At 39.5% G+C, this 20,491-nt stretch overlaps 1 protein-coding gene across 4 annotated transcripts in view; it reads right to left on the bottom strand.

The window, feature by feature from the left end:
* Positions 1–665: 665 nt before the first annotated feature.
* The window catches only part of CDK14 (cyclin dependent kinase 14), a 710,477-nt gene continuing 690,651 nt past the window's right edge, over positions 666–20,491 (bottom strand). For all 4 annotated transcript variants that reach the window (XM_056118543.1, XM_056118544.1, XM_056118546.1 and 1 more), the window contains one exon: positions 666–4,083. The gene's annotated coding sequence lies outside the window, so the exon portion shown is untranslated. The remainder of the gene's footprint in view (positions 4,084–20,491) is intronic.

The raw sequence follows: 20,491 nt of genomic DNA, 5'->3' as shown, positions 1-20,491 counted from the left end.
AGCAAATCGACGATCAATGGGAGGGCCTTTACCTTTTACCTTTTTATTTCAGGGCTGGGGTCTTATTTAATTTTTTTTAAACTTTGGGGCCACACCTGGTGGTGTTCGGGGCTTATTCCTGGCTCTATGCTCAGGGATCACTCCTGTGAGCTTTGGGGACTATATGAGATGTTGGGGATCCAAATCAGCTTGGCTCCGTGCAAGGCAAAAGTGCCTTACCCACTGTATTGTTGCTCTGACATTATTTTGTATTTTTTTTCTTAAATTTTTATTAGTGAAACACCATGAGGTACAGTTGTAGACTTACAAATTTTTGTGCTTGGGTTTCAGTTATACAATGATCAATTTTGCATTATTTTTAAGAATGGTTGCGTTTGAGGATTTCCCCCTCTCCCCCTCATTTTGAGGGGAAAGGAAAGCTGGCTGGGTCACAGCTGGAAGTGCTCAGGGCTCACTCCTGACTCATTATCACTACTGGTAGTGCTCAGGACCTAAATGTAGTGCTGGCATCAGCCATGTGCAAGGAAAGTGCTTTACCCACTGGTAAGGACAGGTCTCTCAGATCCTGCCTAAGAGTTTTTAAGAAAATTTTTTGAATATTTTTGGATACTGAAAAATTTTTGGATACTGCTATTTGGCACCCACCAAGAAGTACCAAGAAAATGTACAGAGATTCTGTTATACTTTATTCCGTATCATGTTACAAGAAAACAACAGTGACAGTTGACAAACCATTACATCTTTCATAATACAGACAAATTACAATTGATAACAAATATGCAACATGAATTATTCCATTCTTCTTACTATGCATCATTTGGAAGTATAATAGTTTTCTGAAAAATGCTATTATGTTTTATAGGTACCAACCTTCCCTGTTAGAAAGTACACATCTTCTTGTATCATACTGTATCATACAAAAAAAGAATAAAAGAAGCATTAAAAAAAATCCACTCCCCACTAGAGAATGTCGATTTTGTATGTGCCTCTAAAATATGCTGCTGTGGAAAGAGTTAGGAGAATAGAGATTGCTTATTTGAGATTTTTGTTTTGTTCTGTTTTCTGATGTATGAGAAAATTGCAAGGCAGCAACATATATGCTTTCCTCTGCCTACAAGCCAGCAAGGGAGATGGAAGTTAGGCGCAATTATGCAGCATATTCTTCTATATAGGGGGCAGGCAATAATCTACCCCAGTATATACAGCCTAAACGTCCTCTTATATAACAAAGATTACAAAACCAGCAATATTCACAGATGAGTATCTTATATAGATGCATAACCTAAGACAGGATTATGCTGGCTGTCTTATACACACTGAAGAAAGGACACCACGAAGTCTTGCATTCTCCACAATCTTGGAGGTTCCCTTGAAAATGTTTCTCATCACTCTTGGGAGGTAGAAATAGCTTCTCACACGTGTATCAATGGATAGACAGCCATGCCTGCCTGCTTCTTCCTCTTTGTGTTTTTAAACAATTTTGAGCTCTGCAAACATTTTTTCATGTCCTATGTATTTCATATATTTAAGTTGAGCAAATTGTTCCTTGAAGAAAATCGAAATGAAGTCTTAAATTTCCCTTCCAAATACTATGTGTGCAGTGATGGTGCACTGATATAATCACCATGCTAATGTGTTCATACTATTCCAGCTATTGGATTTCAAGCTACTCCTTCATATAAAAATAATCTCACGCAACACTCCAATGTTTTCTCAATAGAATAATACATCTGTGAATGAAGAGTTGAATGATTTTCATGGCTGCCCTCGCTATGAGGAGGGCAGAAAAGAAGAGGAAGAATGCCAGAGCAGATGGGAGAGAATAGGAGAGAGAGTAAAACCAAACTTTGGATTTCCTTTATGGTTGGAAGTGGTGCGGGAGGAGCAGAGAACCATCTAGACATGATGCTCTGACATGTCTGTCTCTCTAATAATAAAGTCAATTTTTACTTTGCTGAGTGAAATTAGATTTCATTTCCCAAGAGCCAATGACAAGGGCCTATATCTCTGAATGACTTTAACATTCCTAATGTATGTACTTTAACAATAAGTATTTTCAAATTTTCAAGCTTTTAGAAATAGTGTCAAAAAGCAAGATTCAGCCATCAATTGCTTTTCGTTTAAACATTGTAAAATACAAAAGTTATGTCTTTTCTCCAAAATAAGGAAATCAGAAGAAATCGCAGGAATGGTCACTTTTAATTGCATATAGCTTCCTCTCCATCTTTAAGAAGTTCTCATTTAAGCATAAGTGAAACAAAAAACACCTCCAGTAACTTCCAATGGGTTGGAATGTAAAAAAAAAAAATAGGAAAGATTTCTAGGTAGCAGAAAGTAAACATTCTAACTCTGGGTGACTTTTTTCTTTTTAAAAATCAATGAGTAACTGAAATCAAATCAATTTCTGGCTTAACACTTAAAAATGTACTATGAATGCTACTTTTGAATGGGATGGATTATGACCTTGACATATCTTTATGTCAAAAAAGGTACCATTTTCATGTTTGGAAATTCTGGGTCCAATTTCCAACATAAACAGTGGGTTTGACTAAAGAAAATCTTGTCCCACACCTGACTCTTGGAGAGCCTTTGTCAAAAGTGGTATATGATTCCTGCACTTGATCTGAAAAAAGCATGATATTTTGCACTGTTCGTCTCTCCTTTCCAATAGGAAATGTAAGCCAATGTGCATGAAGGAATTTCTAAAGAAATCTGTATGCTGAGGAGCAAGGCTTTATACTTTAGAGCAATTTCCTAATGACTCCCTTTGCCTTGGTATTACTTGGGATTCTGCCCATTGGGAGATAGCAGACAGTACTCCCTCTGGACCATAGAAAATTGCTGTGCACATGCACAGTATATGTTTCCTTCCTGTCATACACTTGCATTCAATCCTCTGAGCATCCTCAACTCCTACAAGGGAAGCTTGGCCTTTAATTTTCCCTTTCCTGTGTCTACAGCAAGAACTTCTGCATTACCTCTAAAATCTGCATTTGAACAGTAATTCTCTGACTTTATAAGAGTTAAAATACACCAAGATGTCCAACTGGCATGGAGTGTTTAAAAAACAATTTTATTTTTCCTATGGCACTTTCTTGTGAATGAGTGAATGTTTAAACTTTGGACAAGTCTGAAATTTGCCTTTTAAAATATTAACCAATAAAGATGACTTTCAGGGCTCATCCAGTAGATACAATTAAATTTGCAGCCAAGTTTCAAAATATCCAGTTCCCTAGTCTTTTCTCCATTTAGAAAACAATGTGGAACAGAAATAAATGGCAAAAATAAGATGTCAATAAGATCAAGTAAACCTGTAAAAAAAGTTACCTCAATCTCTGGAAATAAAAAAAAAGTAGCCAATTCATCTCCATTGTTCTTAATGCTTGAGATTTGTTTCTTTACTTCCAAACTACTTGAAGAACAGTCATGCTCTGTGGCTTGAAGACACTAAGCAGATTCTGATATTGTACGTAAATGTGCTCTATTTCCAAGAAAAGAAACCACCCACATGTGCACTATCCTCAAAAGAGAAGCCACAAGTGGGGTTCCTTAGTCAAGGACCAAACTGTCAAGTCAGTCAGAACATGAGTTTGCTTTCACCAAGAATTTCCTTCTTCGTGGTTGTAAAATGTGTGCTGCTCTCAAAGAAAATGCACATTGTTTCATGCCACTATGTGGCTTTCAAGCACAGACATTACTGAAGAAGTGTGAACACCAAATGTGTTGTCTTAATGTATTTAAGACATGGCTGGTGAAAGCATAAAAATCTTTACAGAGACGCTGCGCTGCAGAGGGAAATCAAATAAAATCAAACACAAAAGACTGAAAAGAATACATGCCATGTATCAGTAAGCAAAGCTTAATCTTCACATAGTTCTTGGAAATCACAAGGTACCCAAATGCGTGCAAGGTTTTAAATAAATTGCAGAGAAAACAGGGTCTTGCCAGCTTCAATTTTCTTGTAAGTGAAATCCGCCACAGGGAGTGGAAGGAGACTGATCCATGATTCCCTTTGTATTATTGGCCACGTCATTAATGTGTGTGTGTGTGTTTTTTTCTTCCCAGGATGATGACAACTTAATCCTGGAAGGAGGAAAAGAGAAAATGTTATGTATTAAAAAAAAACTTACATCATTCATTTTTCCTAAATGACATGAGACATCAAAATTGGTCAGGCCAAAATGAGCCTGTTTTCTTTCCAGCCTCTCCCAGTACAAAGCCAAGTAGATTAGTTTCCTTAACCAAAAAAAGTGCTTAGATTATGATACACAAATGTTCTGACTGCATTTCTTTCCCCTAAAACATTGCAACTTCATGAATTTAAATGGTCTTACTTCCTCTTGGATTATTTAGGGAAAATGAAATTCAGCAAATTTCCTTTCCCAAATCATTAGTAGCAATACTGGTCTTAATTAAGTGCCTGTAGCATCATGTGGGCCATTAAAGGACACCACATCATGTTCGTTTTTATGAACATGAAATAGAAAAATGGATCACATACATGCTTTTAATAATCCAGCTGCATGTAATTCTTTGGTTACATATTATCAGCCCTCGTTCTGGCAGAATGAAAATTGGTCTGCATGACTTGATTCCCAGCCTCTTCCCAATAACCCTGCATGCGATTGAGTGTTCCCAACCATGCCAGTTTAAAGAGGGTAACTACTTCCATGTGAGCGAGCAGCTCAAGAAAAAAGAAGGAATGTTCCCGCTGCTCCTGTCCACATTTCTTGTTGGCCCTTAAGCGTTTGCATTGAGTCTGAAGGATAGGAAAAGAATGTCGTGCCAGGAGGGTGAAAAGCTATGCTCAGGGTCAAGTCATGCAACCTGGAGATTAGATGTGTCAGTTCCATTCCATCTCAACACCAACTCGTGTCCTCAGCTGAGAAGACTGAGGGCCTGCTCAGGTCTGTTTGCTTCCCTCTATAATGCCACACCATCCATTTCCCAAGAAGAGAAGGGCCTTGTCATGTGCTGTCACCCTCCTGCGCCCACGCAGGCTGCATTGAGTATCAAGGACTCTATTCTACATAGGTTGCCTTTGGCTATGAGAGGAAAAAATTTTAGTTTTACATTTAAGAGGTATGAAAATCGCACCTTCCTCAGGTTCAACTCATAGTCTCCAAAGACAATGATGATTTTTTTTCTGGATGGTGTGTGTGGGATTTAAACTTATAACCATGCATTTGCAAAAGAGGGGCTCTTAGCCTCTGTGCTTTTCCTCTGGGCCCAGTACTTCCATTTTTTATTGCTTACTAACATTCCATTCTGTGGCTATATTATGTTTATCCTTTTATGAGCTGAGATATATAGGTGGATTGTTTATAACCTTTTGGCTATTGTGAATAGAGCTACTGTGAATATTTGTATACAGCTATTTTTGAATACCGATATAGTCTGTATAGAGTAATATATATCTGTGGAGCGAAAGCACAGTGGGTAGGGCATTTGAGCTACACACGGTCGACCTGGGTATGATTCCTCCGTCCCTCTCGGAGAGCCTGGCAAGCTACCGAGAGTATCCAGCCCGAATGGCAGAGCCTGGCAAGCTCCCCGTGGTGAATTCTACATGCCAAAAACAGTAACAAGTCTCACAACGGAGACCTTACTGGTGCCTGCTTGAGCAAAAGGATGAACAACGGGAGGACAGTGCTACAGTGTTACATATTATTTTAGGTACTTAGGAGGCAAATTGCTAGGCCTACAGCAACTTTTTTGAGGAACTGACAAGCTATTTTCAGTTTGTTACAGCAGTATTTTATTCTCACATTATCAATATGCACAGGTGCCAAATGCTCCACACCCTTACGTACATTTGTTATTTCATATAAGAATTTTAGTTTTAATTATCAGCATGGACATTCTAGTGTTCTCTATGAGTATCACATTATGTTCCCATATTACTTCCCTTGCTATTGATGGTGCATACACTTCATGTTCCTGTTCACCATTTGCATAACTTTATTTGGAGAACTGCCTGTTAAAATACTTAATTCAACTGGGCAAAGAACATGTACAGGAGTAAAGGGGGAATGCCTAGATCACCCTTGTCCCAAGTGTTTAGAGTGGAGAAGGACAGAGAAGGAAAGAAATCAAGAGGAGAAGAACTGGAAGCAATGGATGAATGGGCATCAGTTACACGGGAAATAGGGGTGAGTGGTATAGCCATATATCCAAAACACAGACAACAACACTGAAAAAATGAAATCTAAGCTGCAACCACTGAAACTCTGTAATGTGTCTATTAAATTGACACGCAGAGATGGGAAGCAATTGGGGTGAGAAGGGAATAAGGGAACACTGGTGGAGAAGAGTTGACACTGGTGGTGGGATTAGCACTGTTGCCCAGTTGGTCATCGACTTGCTTGAGGGAGTGCCAGTAATGTCTCCATTCATCCCAGCCCTGAGATTTTAGCACCCTCTCCTTTCTCGTCCCTTCCAACTCTGCCAATGTATTAGAGGCTCTTTCAGGGTCAGGGGAATGAAGACCATTGTTACTGCTTTTGGCATATTAAATATGTCACGGGTAGCTGGCCAGGCTCTGCTGTGTAGAGTGGTGGGATTAGTGTTGAAATATTATATGCCTAAAAATCAACTTTGTAAATTATAGTTCTTTAGCGCTGTCCACTGTGGCATTGTCCTCCCGTTGTTCATTGATTTGCTTGAGCAGGCACCAGTACTGTCTCCATTGTGAGACTTACTGTTACTGTGTTTGACATATCGAATATACCACGGGGAGCTTGCCAGGCTCTGCCATGCAGGTGGAATACTCTTGGTAGCTTGCTGGGCTCTCCGAGAGGGATGGAGAAATCGAACCCAGGTTGGCTGCATGCAAGGCAGATGCCCAACCCCGCTGTGTTATCGCTCCAAATTAGGATGGGGAACTTAGCAAATTTGCTGATTGGTTGTGTAGGATAACACTGTTTTGTCCTTCCTGCATAGTCTCAGGTAGCTTAGGTTTATCGGGTCACACCCATCCCAGTGCTCCCAAGTCACTGCCACTCTTTTGTTTATTTGTAACTACTTCTCTATGCTCTCTTCCCCAAACAGTTAATCAGTTTATTCCCCTAATCAGATTCTATTAATTTGTAAGGTCAGACCCATCTAACAACACTGAACTTGTATTGTAAGTTATGTCTTTTGAATAGTTTACCTTAAAGCAATGTCCTTTCTGTATAGACACAGGAAGACAGTTAATATTATGCATTGTAACTTGGGAGTTGATTGACTCCAAATAATATTTACTCCTGGGCATCTTTTTTCTTGACTCTGTTTCCTTTAGTTCCTAGCACCCCAAAAGCAGGGTCCCAACGAGGGACTGAATGGACCCAGGGCAAGCTATGAGCTACCCTGGCATCGAAATGGGCCAGGCCAAAGTGCCACGATACTCAACTATAAGTTGAGGGCATGATCATGGACAAATGCTGTCATGATCCAAAAGTAAGTAACGACAAGACTAGGACCCTGCTGGGGCTAGAAAGACTAACCTGATGTGAAGGACTGCGGAATATATAGTGAGATGTCCTCAGGAAGAACCAAACTGTAAGTTTATATCTCTTACTGTGCTCATACAGAATGACATTGCTAGAAATATTAGAAGTATATTACTAACTGAGGAAAGAACACACCCTCGTTGGGATCCTACCCTTGAGCAGATCTCCTAGTAATCTGGAGTAATCTCTTTAGATGAGATTTTATCCTTGAGTTAATCTCCTGGAGTTTACCTTTCTTTGTTGGTTGGTTTTACCTTTCTTTGTTGATTTGTTAACGTTCAACCCACCTTTGTGTCACTACCCTATGTGATTGCTATATAAACTAAGAATGTAAACTCAGAGGGGAGATTCAGAAGTGAGAGGGCTCCGGCTCCAGAGATTCAGAGTCAGAGCTAGAAGGAAAAAGGGTTCCAAATTGGGGCCCAGGAGAGAAGGAGGCAGAGAAGAGACAGGAGTGGAGAGGATTGGAATAAACTACAATTGATACCGACCAGCCTGGCTCTCATTTCTTCCTTCGTGTGCCCTTGGCCAACAGCTGTCCCGATCCAGACCACACACAGTGGCTCAAGAGCACCGAATGCAAGTGGTGAGATTGAGACATCCAGAGAGGCCGCAAACACACAACCTTCAGCATGCTAAGATTTTACAGTGTTGAAAATGGCCTTTTCCAATAATTATTTTGCTATATGGCTTACATAGTTCTTAAAAAAAAGTTCTTAAAAAAAAAAAGAAAAAGGGCTGTAAAAAAAAAAATCCTTGATTTGTCCTTTTATTAGTGAGCTAGAGGAGCTCTACATGTATCTTAGCTGTTAATCTCTTATCACATGTTTTCCAAAGCGGAGGATACCATCCCCAGTGGCAACTGTAGAACACTGAGTAATTGTTTTTTTCCCCGAAAATGGGGAAAAGAGGCCAAAAAAATCAGTCCAAACCAGCTAATTTGCAGTGTGTATGTGTGTGTGTGTGCATGCACCATCCCTGATTGTGCCCAGGGCTTATTCCTGGTTCTGTACTGAGCAATCAGGGACCACATGGTGTACCAGGGATTGAACCAGATTGAACCAGTGTTTGCCTGAAAGATAATTACATTACCTACTATACTATTTCTTGGTCCTTAAATTTGCAAATATTTTCTCCCATTCTGGGGCTACCTTTGATAGCACCGTTGAACACATAAAATTTTAAAATCTGGATAAAATTCAACTTGTCCACTTTTTAAAAATTGCTTTTCATTTAGTGTTTCATCTGAACATCACTGCAAATATTTACCCCAGTGATCTAGGAGTCAGTTTTCATTCTTATATTTAAATCCCTCATTTATTTTGAGTTGGTTTTTGCATATGTTTGAGGCAAGGAAAAAAAAGCCATTCCATTCCTGTAAATTCCCATCCTAAGTTATGAGCCAAATATAAACCAAATATTTACCTTACCTTTGTGGGAGAGGGTCAGAGGTGGATGGAGATCATACATATATCCTTTGTCACTACTAACTGCAAACTCTGTGTAATCACTAACTTTATTCATTTATTTATTTATTTTTGGCCGGGGCCCACACCTGACTATATTCAGGGCTTATTCATGGCTCTGTACTCAGGGATAACTTTTGGCAAGCTTGGGAGACCATCAGAGATGCCAGGGATCGAACCTAAGCTGACATGCAAAAGGCAAGCGCCCTGCCCACTCCCTGTACCAGCTCCCACAAATACTTTTTCCTGTGGCTCACCCTTTCACTCCTGCCAGATTACCTCAGATGTGCTTTATCAAACCTCTATTTAAAGAAGTCTCTATCCCAGCAAAAATAACTCCATGAGAACACCCTCTGTAGGCCTCACTCCACGCTTGTTCTTTCAGAGAAAGAAGAAACTCACCTTTTTACTGTACCCATTGCTCCCATGGAATAATGCATTTTGATTTTGGCACTGACCTCTTTTCCAAAGCCCATGACATCAAGGAGGGAGAGAACACTTGTCTCTGAAGTATTTCAAGCACACCTGTCTGCAGGCATCGCAGGGAGTCTCCACCTGCACTACCATCCCTATCACTGTTATTAAGAAAATGTCAAAAATGTCTTTTCTCTGCCCTGCTCCTTCAAGGGCAGTTGAGATTCCAGTGCTTCCTGGAAGCCTGATGACCCTGGGTCCAATAGGAGCTGCAGGTTTGTCCTAACATCAGCGAGTCTAGGCATGAAGTTCCAATACCCACACCCAAATGATATCATCACTGCTTGGCTCTTCTCCATCTCTCCACTTAAGAGAAAGCAGGCCCAGTGCTCAAGCTGAAAGGGTAAGCTTTATTTGGTCCTTCCTGAGGAGTAGGAACATTTCCTCTGAAAGTGCAAGAAAAGTGGCACGTGGCATGATCATTCTGTTCACGGTTTTGTCGACCATTGTGTCCCTAGAGCATATCCCAGACTTGGCTCAGGTACTCAGCTGCTGATGTAAAGGAAGGGGGATAAGAAGAATGTGAAAACTTGGGAGTAGAATATATTCTCAAACTCAGAATTCTTTCATGGAACACGGACTGAGAGCAAATCTTCCCATGCTCTTACTGATGGGGCACAGTGGCACCTCCCAAATAGACCATTCACCCAAACCCATGATAGGTGGGAAGGTTTACTTCTTTCCAGGGGGCAAAGAATTTTTTTGTTGTTAATTGAAAGACATTCTAATTTTAAATGAATGATTCAATTTTCAGTACTTTTAAATTCATCCAGCAATAAGTCATGTTGCTGCCAGAGTACAGGGGTGTGCAACTATTTGGTTGGGTTCATTTCATCCTCCTTTACGTATTTGTTTACTTATTTATATTTTAAAGCCATTGCTTTTGTTCTGACTCTCTAAGTGTAATCTCTAGGAGAATCACATGTAGGGTACAAGCAGAATTATATAATGAAGATAAGTTATAATAATAGTAACTGGATAACAAACAGTGAACAGAGTGATTATGACAAGTCTATTATTTAGGATGGACAACATCATTTAATGGAAGGTGCCAATAATACAAAAAGGAAGTGCAATGAGAGCCAGACCCATGCCCGGCTCTCTAAGATGACTCTATCACCCTAATTATTCCAGCTGCTCTGCCTGATTTTGTTCAACAGCACCATAGAGTATCTCTCTTCCTTCTTTGGAAAGCATTAGTATTGATTAAATTATCTAACACTCCATACAAGACAGGTAAATTTACTGCTAAAAAAATTCTTAAAATCTAAATGCAATCATGCAGTTGATGGATGGATAAGGTGAAGAGGATAGGTGACAACTATATGGAAGTGAAAGATAGTATCGATATAAATCCTTCTCTCACACCTAGTTGATTACTAAAATGCACAGCACACACAATAAAAATGAACAGTGAATAGGAACTATAGGCACAATAATGTGCGCATCAATCCCCAGCTGTATAAACGGTAATATTAATGGATGCCGTTTTTGTCTTGCTTTCTGCTTTTGCAAGCATCTAATTCTCTGGAAATTAATGTTTTTTTAAAAAAGAAATTAGATTTTATTGATAAAATCTTTATTCAGAAATATCTACATAGAGCTTCTTGGCTATAAATATTAATTAATTGGATCTCCGGTACCCATAATGCAACTTTGTTCTGACCCATGTGCCCTATGAACTAGATATTTTTTTGGATTCAATTTTCTTAAAACCAACTGTCAGCATCATGTGATGGAGGAGATGAAAAATGAAAATGAGCAGTCCCGCTGTGCAGGTGGGTGACCTGTGGGAGAGAGTCTGCCTGGTAGGATTTTTACACGAACCATCAGACACAGACCAATTGATTAGATCATCTCATACCCGCCACCAACTAGGCTCAAGAGACTAATTAGAGAGAGTACTGCCTGCGCAGGCACCCCATTGACACCTAATTTGCTCAGCCAAAGCCTTTGGGGAAAATGTATTATCTCTGCAGCTGCACTTCATGCATTTCTGATTCGAGGCATAAGCAAGGCGTGCTCCATCACTCTTTTGAGCAAACTGAATGTGGAAGCCCTTAAGTGCTAAATGCAAGCAAACAGACCCAAATTAAAAATAGGCCAGATGCCTTCTAATTCCCTCTGTGCTCCCCTTAAATCTCCATGTGTACACACACACGCACAGTCAAACCCCACACACAACAACGTGGAGTTTGTGTGCTGAGTGGGACGGCATGGGCTAGAACCCCAGCACAGGCTGCTTCCACAGGAGCCCTGGCTCACTATTGCACTGGCTTACTTACTCACTCTAAGTTTTGATATTTGTTTTCCCTCTTCTCTGCCACAGGATTCTTTCTTTCCTAAAGGATAATTCTGGCCTTTTGCCTGCCCCACCCTAAGTATCGCTGGAAAGAAGTGATTATTTTGTTTCCAAATTAAAACAACTGTAGGGTTTTCCTTTCATCTCTTAAAATGAGAAAAGGATATTGATCAGGATGTAGGTAGAGCTGTAGGGTAATATGCTCAATTTCTGTATTATTTGAGAGACTTTTTTAAAAATAAAGATGCCTATGAGTGAGAGAATTATTAAAATTTGGCAGAAAAAAAAACTCCATCATAACAAAGACAGTGTATAATTACAAACGTTATTTCTCTTCGAACCAGACAATGTATATAATTTGATAAAGATTAGAGTTTACCTTTTTCTAACATAAAATAAAACCGATTCCAATCTCCTTAAACATAGAGTACAAAACACTGGCATATAAAGACAGATATGATGCTAAAAATAGGCTTTAAGAAAGAATATAAAATTATTCCAGGTAATATAAAAGACTTTGGGCATCTTTGTGCCAAAACTAGTTACTAAAGAACAAATTTCCATAAATGCAGTAATAAAAGAACAAACTAGGACTTACTAAAGCAGATTACCGACTTTTATATTTCTGTGCTTGTTCATATTGGGTGAGTTTTTCAACCTATGTGATCTGGTGAATTTCAATTCTGCTTTGTAATTTTCACAAAATTTTTTCTTTATAATTTTTCTTAAAAATTCAATGAAGATTCTGTAGGCTTAAACTAGTATTCAAAGTTGACCTAAATTAGGTTCCCAAACCAAGGATTCCAAAGGTCACTAAAGAGACGATATTTTTGAAAGTATTTGGAGAGTGATGACAGAGATGTTTGGCATAAGTAGAAATTCAAGACCTGAATAAACACAACGCACTGTCTACAGACTCTGTCTTGCTTTGTGCTTGGTGTGGTTTCCCTTCCCACACTATTACTTTGGGGGGTGGGAGGGATACTGGGAACCATGGTGGTGGAAAATGGGCACTGGCGGAGGGATGGATACGTGATCATTGTATAACTGAAATCCAAGCACAAAAATTTGTAAGTCTACAACTATACCTCATGATGTTTCACTAATAAATTTTTTTTAAAAGGCAAAAAAACAAAAGATTTTGCATGAAAAATACCCAGAAATAGCTGGGATGTAGCTCAGTGGTAGAGCGAATGCCTCAAATACATGAAATCTAGGTCCAATTCCCTGCAACACACGCGCATATACACATGCATGCGCATGTGTATGTAAAATAATTACATATGCCATGCCACATTGAATTTGAGTTGAGTTGTTGTTGTTATTGTTGTAGAATGTGGGCATTGATTACATTTGTAGTCTCTCAAAAATGTAGATCCCGGATGAGAACAGTGCAGTCTCTGCCCCCGCGCCTGGGTGTTCCTTCCCGGAGTCCCTTGGAGGGGAGCGTGTTGAGCTTTCCTCCCCGCCCCGACCAGGGCTACGGCAGCCGAAGACGTCCAGGACCAGCCACCACCATGCTGAGACCACTCTCCGCACACATGAAGGTACTGGCAGAGGGACAAAGCCACGCGGGTTCCGGGGCCGAGACCTCCAAGCCTACTCGAATTGGAGTCGAGCATCTTCTACCCAGATCCTCCAAATTCCAGTAGGCGGGGGTCACACCCACCACCTGGCCCCCTGGCGCCGTGTAATCCCATCAGCGGCCAAGACTCAGAGACTATAAAATCCAGATCCCGGACGAGAACAGTGCAGTCTTTTGCCCCCGCGCCTGGGTGTCCCTCGCCGGGACCCCTTGGAGGGGAGCGGGTCGAGCTTTCCTCCCCGCCCCGACCGGGGCTCCGGCAGCCGAAGACCTCCAGGACCAGCCACCACCATGCTGAGACCACTCTCCGCAAAAATGAAGGTACTGGCAGAGGGACAAAGCCACGCGGGTTCCGGGGCCGAGACTTCCAAGCCTACTCGAATTGGAGTCGAGCATTCGCGGCCGCGCGACATCTTATCAGAACTTTTCTTTATGACATTTTATTATCTCATTCCTACTTTGGACAAACTTGCAGGCTATCGAATGTAGCCTGCCCACAGGGCAGAGTCTGGCAAACTCCCCGTGGCGTACCAAATATGCCAAATACCAGTAACAATGATGGGTCTCATTCTCCTAAAGAGCCGTGAATATAATCTCAGGGCTAGGATGAAAGAGACGTTACTGGGGCCTGCTCGAGGCAATCGACGATTAACAGGATGATGAAATGAAATGAAATGAAATGATTACATTTGATTTTGTTTAAAATCTATACAAAAAACTTTCTTTGTCTCAAATTAATCTTCAGTAGAGTTCATGATCATAGAAAATTAAAAAATAAGGTTGCTAAACTGTAAGCACCTGGGTAAGTACAAAAATCTCTAAAGTAAAATTATTATATGTATATATACGTACACACATATATATAAGCAAAAAACATATATTTATATATATTTAGACATATGCTTTTTTTTTTGCTTTGGGGACATAGCTGGTGGTGCTTTGGTGTTATTCCTGGTTCAGTGCTCAGGGATCACTCTGGCTGGCATAGGGAACCATACGAGGAGCCAAGAACTGAACCTGGGTCAGCGGTGTACAAAGCAAGCATCATACCCACTGTACCATTGCACTGATCCCCAACATACACTTATTTGTATACATACATCCATAATACTATGCTATAAATTTTGTATAAATGCTGGATTCAAAGTGATGTTTCAAAACTTTATACTTATTTTTAAAAACCTGCAAACAGCTTGTTGGGGGTTTGTTTCACTTACTTTTTATGACTTTCTAGAAATACAAGTTTTGCTTAGAGCATATGTAGTCACTGTTTACCAGTAATTCTAACACTGCATTGAAGCTCTTGGAGGGTGAGGAGAGATGGGAAGTAGAAAATTAGTAAAATCTACTTCAATAACTAATTTGAGTTATGATAATCATGCCTTTTTTTTCCCCAGAAGAGAATGTATTTTTTCCCCAGCAAAAGAATATTCATTGAAATGGATACAGAGATAGACAGGCTTTGTTTTAAGCTTAACAGAAGGTTCATCATTCAAAATAGCCTAAATCCTTTAAGTTGAAAGCAGTTTGGTAACATCCATATGGATGCACAATGCACTAATTGCAGTGACTTTCCACATTTTAAGCTTAATGCCAACATGCTGATTCCAATTAATTTTTTTTTAGACAAAGTCTATAAGTGTAACGTTACAAAACAAAGCATTTCTCACATGAGGGAGACTGACTTACCATATCATTTTAATAATTATCATTATCAACAAACACTAACTGAAAACCTCATTAAAGATAATGCATTAGATGATGTGTAATTAGCTGTGATTAAAAAAATGGTACATTTTAATGGTGTGACTATTTATTAAATAAGATTTATGTAAATGCAAAACACTGGTCAAATTGTAGACACATGTGGAGTAAAAGATGGGCTTTCTTGGAGGGAGTCCTGTTTGGTGACAGTCAAAGGAATGGCAGGGAAACTGAGTCTTGATCTAGGCCTTTTAAGAAACATCAAGACAAGTTAAATCTTTTAAAATATTACCTATATGTTTAAAAATTGTAATAATTATATATAATATATAAGCATATATATGCATGTGCAAAGGTACTCTAATGTTTGAAATAATTTATTGAAATAGTTTTATTGATAAAGTTAAGAACAGAAAAGCCTGTCTCAAAGTAGCTTGTTCTTTTCAAGTATTTCACATTTGAAGTCTTATTTGATCAACATATCTTAGTAACATATCTTAGTAATAGTAACTGTAGTTGAAACCAGCTACAGTTACTATATAAATAATAGAGTATGCATAAATAATAATAGTAACTGGTCACGAAGTGGATATAATAACATAGGGTCCTCACCTTTTAATCTTGCTGGTATATTTTAGTCATACATACTAAATTCTGTTTAAGTACAAAGTTGAGTAACCCAGAAGTGTGTGCAGTTTTTGCAACTTAAAAATATATACACAATCTCATAAAAATCACTAAGTATTTAGCAGAGATAAATCCAACAGCTCGTGCCTAACTGTAATGAAAAGATCTAAGAGGAGATGTGACTTCATTTTTTTTTCCTTTTTGGGTCACACTGGCGATGCACAGGGGTTACTCCTTACTCTGTACTCAGGAGTTACCCCTGGTGGTGCTCGGAGGACCATATGCGATGCTGGGGATCAAACCCAGGTTGGTCGCATGCAAGGCAAATGCCCTACCTGCTGTGCTATTGCTCCAGCACCTGGCTTTCTATATTTTCAAATTCACACTTGTCTAGTAATACTGCACAAGCTGTTGAGGCACATCATGTTAAGGGGCTTGAATTCAGTAAAGACCACCACAATTCCAATCTGTTCATAATCATCTTATAAATTTGCAAAACTAAAAGATATTTCTGCAGTGTAAATTAGATCACACATGATCACTAAATAAATTGGTATCTATGTGAAGAAGAAATATGTATAGTGGTTCACATAAAAGATTTCTTTCCAATGTTAAAGCTTTGAATCACCAAGTGGTATCAACCAAGTGCAAGGGACATACATATAATTGCAGGCACAATATAATACTGAAGATCCTGTCCATTTACCCCACATGCTTCCTCGTGGTTGGTCTGGTGAAAATCTCTGTTTTAGAATAAACGTTTTTGTTGCTGTTGCTTTGGGGCCACACCCGACAGTGCTCAGGGGTTACACCTGATTCAGCACCCAGGGATTACTCTTGGTGCACTCAAATACAGGGATCAAACCTGGGGTTGTCAATGTATAAGGCAAACATACTACCCACTGTAATATTGCTCTGGCCCTTGGAAATTACTTTTTATTGTACAATTTTCCTAGATCTTTGCACATTTTGTTCTTTTATCCAAAATTTGGCATCCTAAACTCTCTGCCAAGTTTGTCACTGTAAACTGTGCTCGTAATTTTACTGTTTTTATAAGAACGATGTATTATATATGAAATGTCTATGTTCCCTCTTTAAATTCACATGCTGAAAACTAACCCTTATGTGATGATCAAGAGGAGCCTTTCGAAGGAGGTTCAGTCAAATGGGTGGAGTCCAGAGGAGTGGGATTACAGCCCTTATATAGAGATCTCAGAGGTTTTATTGTCCCTCTGTTATGGTAAGAAGAAGGTCCTCATCAGGTACCAAGTCTGTCAGTATTTTAATCTTGAAATTCCTAGTCTTAAGTACTAAGAAAAATAAACTTTTGCTGTCCATAAACCATCCTAGACTATGGTATCCTTTGGCAACAATTTGAAAAAATTAAAATACTAAGGTTAAACCAAGTTGAATACATTTAGAATGGTCTGCGCTGTCTCTATTTTCCCCCATAAGTGATGCAGTTTTCACTATGGTATTTTGATATAACTGAGTATGAAGTAAATGAGTAAGATCATCATGTTATTTCTGTCTCTATGTATCTATGTAGCAAGAGCTCTTTCTCTCTCCCTCGCCCATCCTTTCTTCCCTCCTTATGTTGCTACCACAGTGTGATACATTTGTATCATTGAAATATGACACACAGACACTATAGCAATACATCATTTCCTCTAGGAAATGCCTGTTGCTGAGAGGAGGTGGCCATACTGAAGGATGTGGATAATGAATAGCCACTAAGCTCCCCACAACTCTTCTAACACTTACTTCACACTATAAATGGTGCTAATGACCAATTTCTTGAGGAGGAAGATATCACTGGATGTTGACTCACTGAGGCTATGACTCTAGCTATAGGAAGTCATCGATGTATATACCTTCTACAAATGTATATACCTTCTACAACATTGCCATATGTAAGTTTTTTTCTTTTTTTCTTTTTTCTTTTATTTTATTTTTAATTAGTGAGACACCATGAGGTAGAGTTGTAGACTTACAAATTTTTGTGCTTGGGTTTCAATTATACAATGATCATATACCCATCCCTCCACCAGTGCCCATTTCCCACCATATGTAAGTTTTGAAGTATTTTGATACTGACTATCCCACCAAAACAAGTTATTATATTTCTATAATAACCAAGAATGATTTATTACAATTATACTTATAAAACATGTGCATCACACTGAAAAACAAATACCAGCATTTTGTGCTCATGCTATACTTTTCCTATTCAAAGTACATTTCCATTTATTCTCTCACTTAATGAAAGGTGCCTGAATAAGACCTTAAGAAGGGAATAGCTTTTATAAATTTTAAAAAAATCTCTAACCCTTTTAGCCAATGTCTTCTGGCATACTGGCAGCAGGAGGTACATTTCAGGTTAAACCCACAGCATCCCTAACTATAATAACCTTTACAGGAACTAGGAATAACTCTCCCTACTTGCTCAGACTGAAGAGATTTCCAGGATTCAGAACTTTTAATTTTTAAAACTAGAGCAAACCAAAATGACTTGGTCACCCAAACAGAAACAACAGAATTGATGTGCTGTTTGTTCTAACTTTGTTATAAAAACAGAGCCAGAAAACCTGACACTTTATTAAATGAAATAAGATATGCTCCAGTGTTAAAAAGTGAGTCACAAAAGCATTTTACAAATTCTACACTCTGGGAATGGCAAAAGGTTTGCTGAGAAGATGGTAGGAACTGAGTTTGCAGTCTTCTCGGCGTCATCAGGGATTTTTCACTTATCTCTCGGATGCTGTGCTTATTGAAACCATGATAAATCACATTCTGCTCTAATGGGTTGTTGAATTCAAGTCCATCAACTTAGTATATAACACAATTCCCAATTGCACTTTCAATAAGTAAGCTTATTTAAATTGATCTATTCTTGTTCTGTGTGGCATGGAGGAGGAGATGGTCAAGACCATACCTCTGAAAAGACGAAAAGTGAAAAATACTGCCTGATCCTCTGCTGCAAACGACTGCTCTGTGAGCACTGGTGGAGCCAAGTCACCAATTGGTCTGCCCATTTCAATTCATGAAACAGAACATTTGTTTTAAACAAAGCAAAGTTGTGTGTGTATGTGTGTGTATGTGTGTGAAAGAAGAAAATAATACAAGAACTTTTAGTAAAGCAAGGTGCTGATGATATTCTGGACCTAGCTTGCAAAGGCTGAATGTTAAAATTTTCCAGAATTTCTAAAGCCAATTGTTAAAAATAGCCACCCTTGAAACTGGCAATGGATAGTACTGGGAAATGGTTCACTGGCTTAAGAACCTCCTCTGAGTTTGATCTCTGGTGCTGGTCTATGCTCTGGGAGCGATCCTGCAAACTCTGATGTTTATGCTGGCAGTTCAATTGTCTAATTCCTGGCACCACAAGTGGTTCCGTGATGCACTGCAGGCAGAAGTGTGCAAGCACCGTAACTAAAGGGAGTGACCCCTGGTGAGCTCCTTCAATGAAATAATGTGCAAACTCTGCACATTGAGTATAAGCCACCCTCACAGTAAGCATGTGTGTGAGTGCTGAAGTGACACCAGTGCAGTGCAAGGAGCATCAAAACGAGACTCTGTCCGAGGGTCACAACAGTGAAGTCAGCGCCACCCCCAGCAAGCACATGTGCAACTGCCACAAGCTGAGGTTGCTACTCCTTTGCAAGCACCACAACCCAGCATGTGTGACTACCAGTCATCACAATAGTAACATCGAGAGACGGAAGAACGAATAAAAAACAGATAAACAATGGAAGAAGGAAGTATTTACATCTGGGGCTGCAACACAGTCAGGACTTTTCTGATTTCTTCCTGGGGAGTCAGCTGTTTACCAATGTGGATATTTGTCACTGTGGTGACTTTCAAGAGTTTGGAAGCTTGGAAGGGGTTGATGATCAGGAAATGACCCCTAAGTCAAAATGAAAAAGGGCAGTGATTTTTCTAGCAATACTAATGCAGTGAGGGAAATCTGGGCTTTGAGAGATAAAAGTTTAATGTGTAGAAAAGGAAAATAAAGGACATTCCAGAAGAGGCAAAGGCTCTGGGCAGTAGTGAGAGAGGGGTCACAGGGGCAGGAACATACCTGGATGGCTGGAAATATATGCAGCAAAGACACCAGTGCAGATGAGGGTGGAGACCCTGACACTACTGGTGTAGGAGAGTGGGCTTTCTTCTGTATGACAGAAAAAGGTTTTCGAGGCTTCTGAGCAGGGAGGTCCTGGTACCCAAGCCAAGAGCAGTCATGTTCTGGTCACCAGATAAAGTCAAAGAGATTTCTGTGAAGTCTTTGGGTAAGCAGCTGTCTTCTTCAGGAGGCCACTGAATTGGATAACATCTGGTGCTTCAAATGACTGTGGTGACTGCTCAAAAAGTCCCAGATTTTTGTATCATTTATTACTGAGGGGAAACACTAGGAGTGTTCTAGACTAACAGCATTTTTCCTCCAAGAACTTCATTCTAAAAATGTGGCAAACAGGAAGAATTTGGACATGTCCACACACCAGAAAGATGCCCTTAGGTCTAGATAAATAGTTTATTCACTGTGTCTTTATGTTTGTTATAAAGACATTTAAAAGGAAAAGGAAAAAATATGCACCAACTCTTTCTTTACTACTCTGCCAGCCTTAAAACTCAAATATACTGTTTTTGATTAGCACACAACGTCAGACAGACTTTCTAATGACAGTGTTTGGAGCTCTAAAATACTGTCAAATCTTTAAAAGAGAAGCTGCAATAAATCAGAAAACGTCATCACCACATTCTAGTCTTGGTTCACTGTGGCTGCAGGATGTGAACTAGGAGTTTCAGTTCATTAAAAACGTGAAGCCTGTAATGTCCGATG

This window comes from Sorex fumeus, unplaced genomic scaffold (assembly GCF_029834395.1).
Source record: "Sorex fumeus unplaced genomic scaffold, SorFum_2.1 ptg000037l, whole genome shotgun sequence".
Lineage (NCBI taxonomy): Eukaryota > Metazoa > Chordata > Mammalia > Eulipotyphla > Soricidae > Sorex > Sorex fumeus.
Note: the sequence above shows the minus strand (reverse complement) of the source record. Positions and strands in the feature narration are given on the sequence as shown.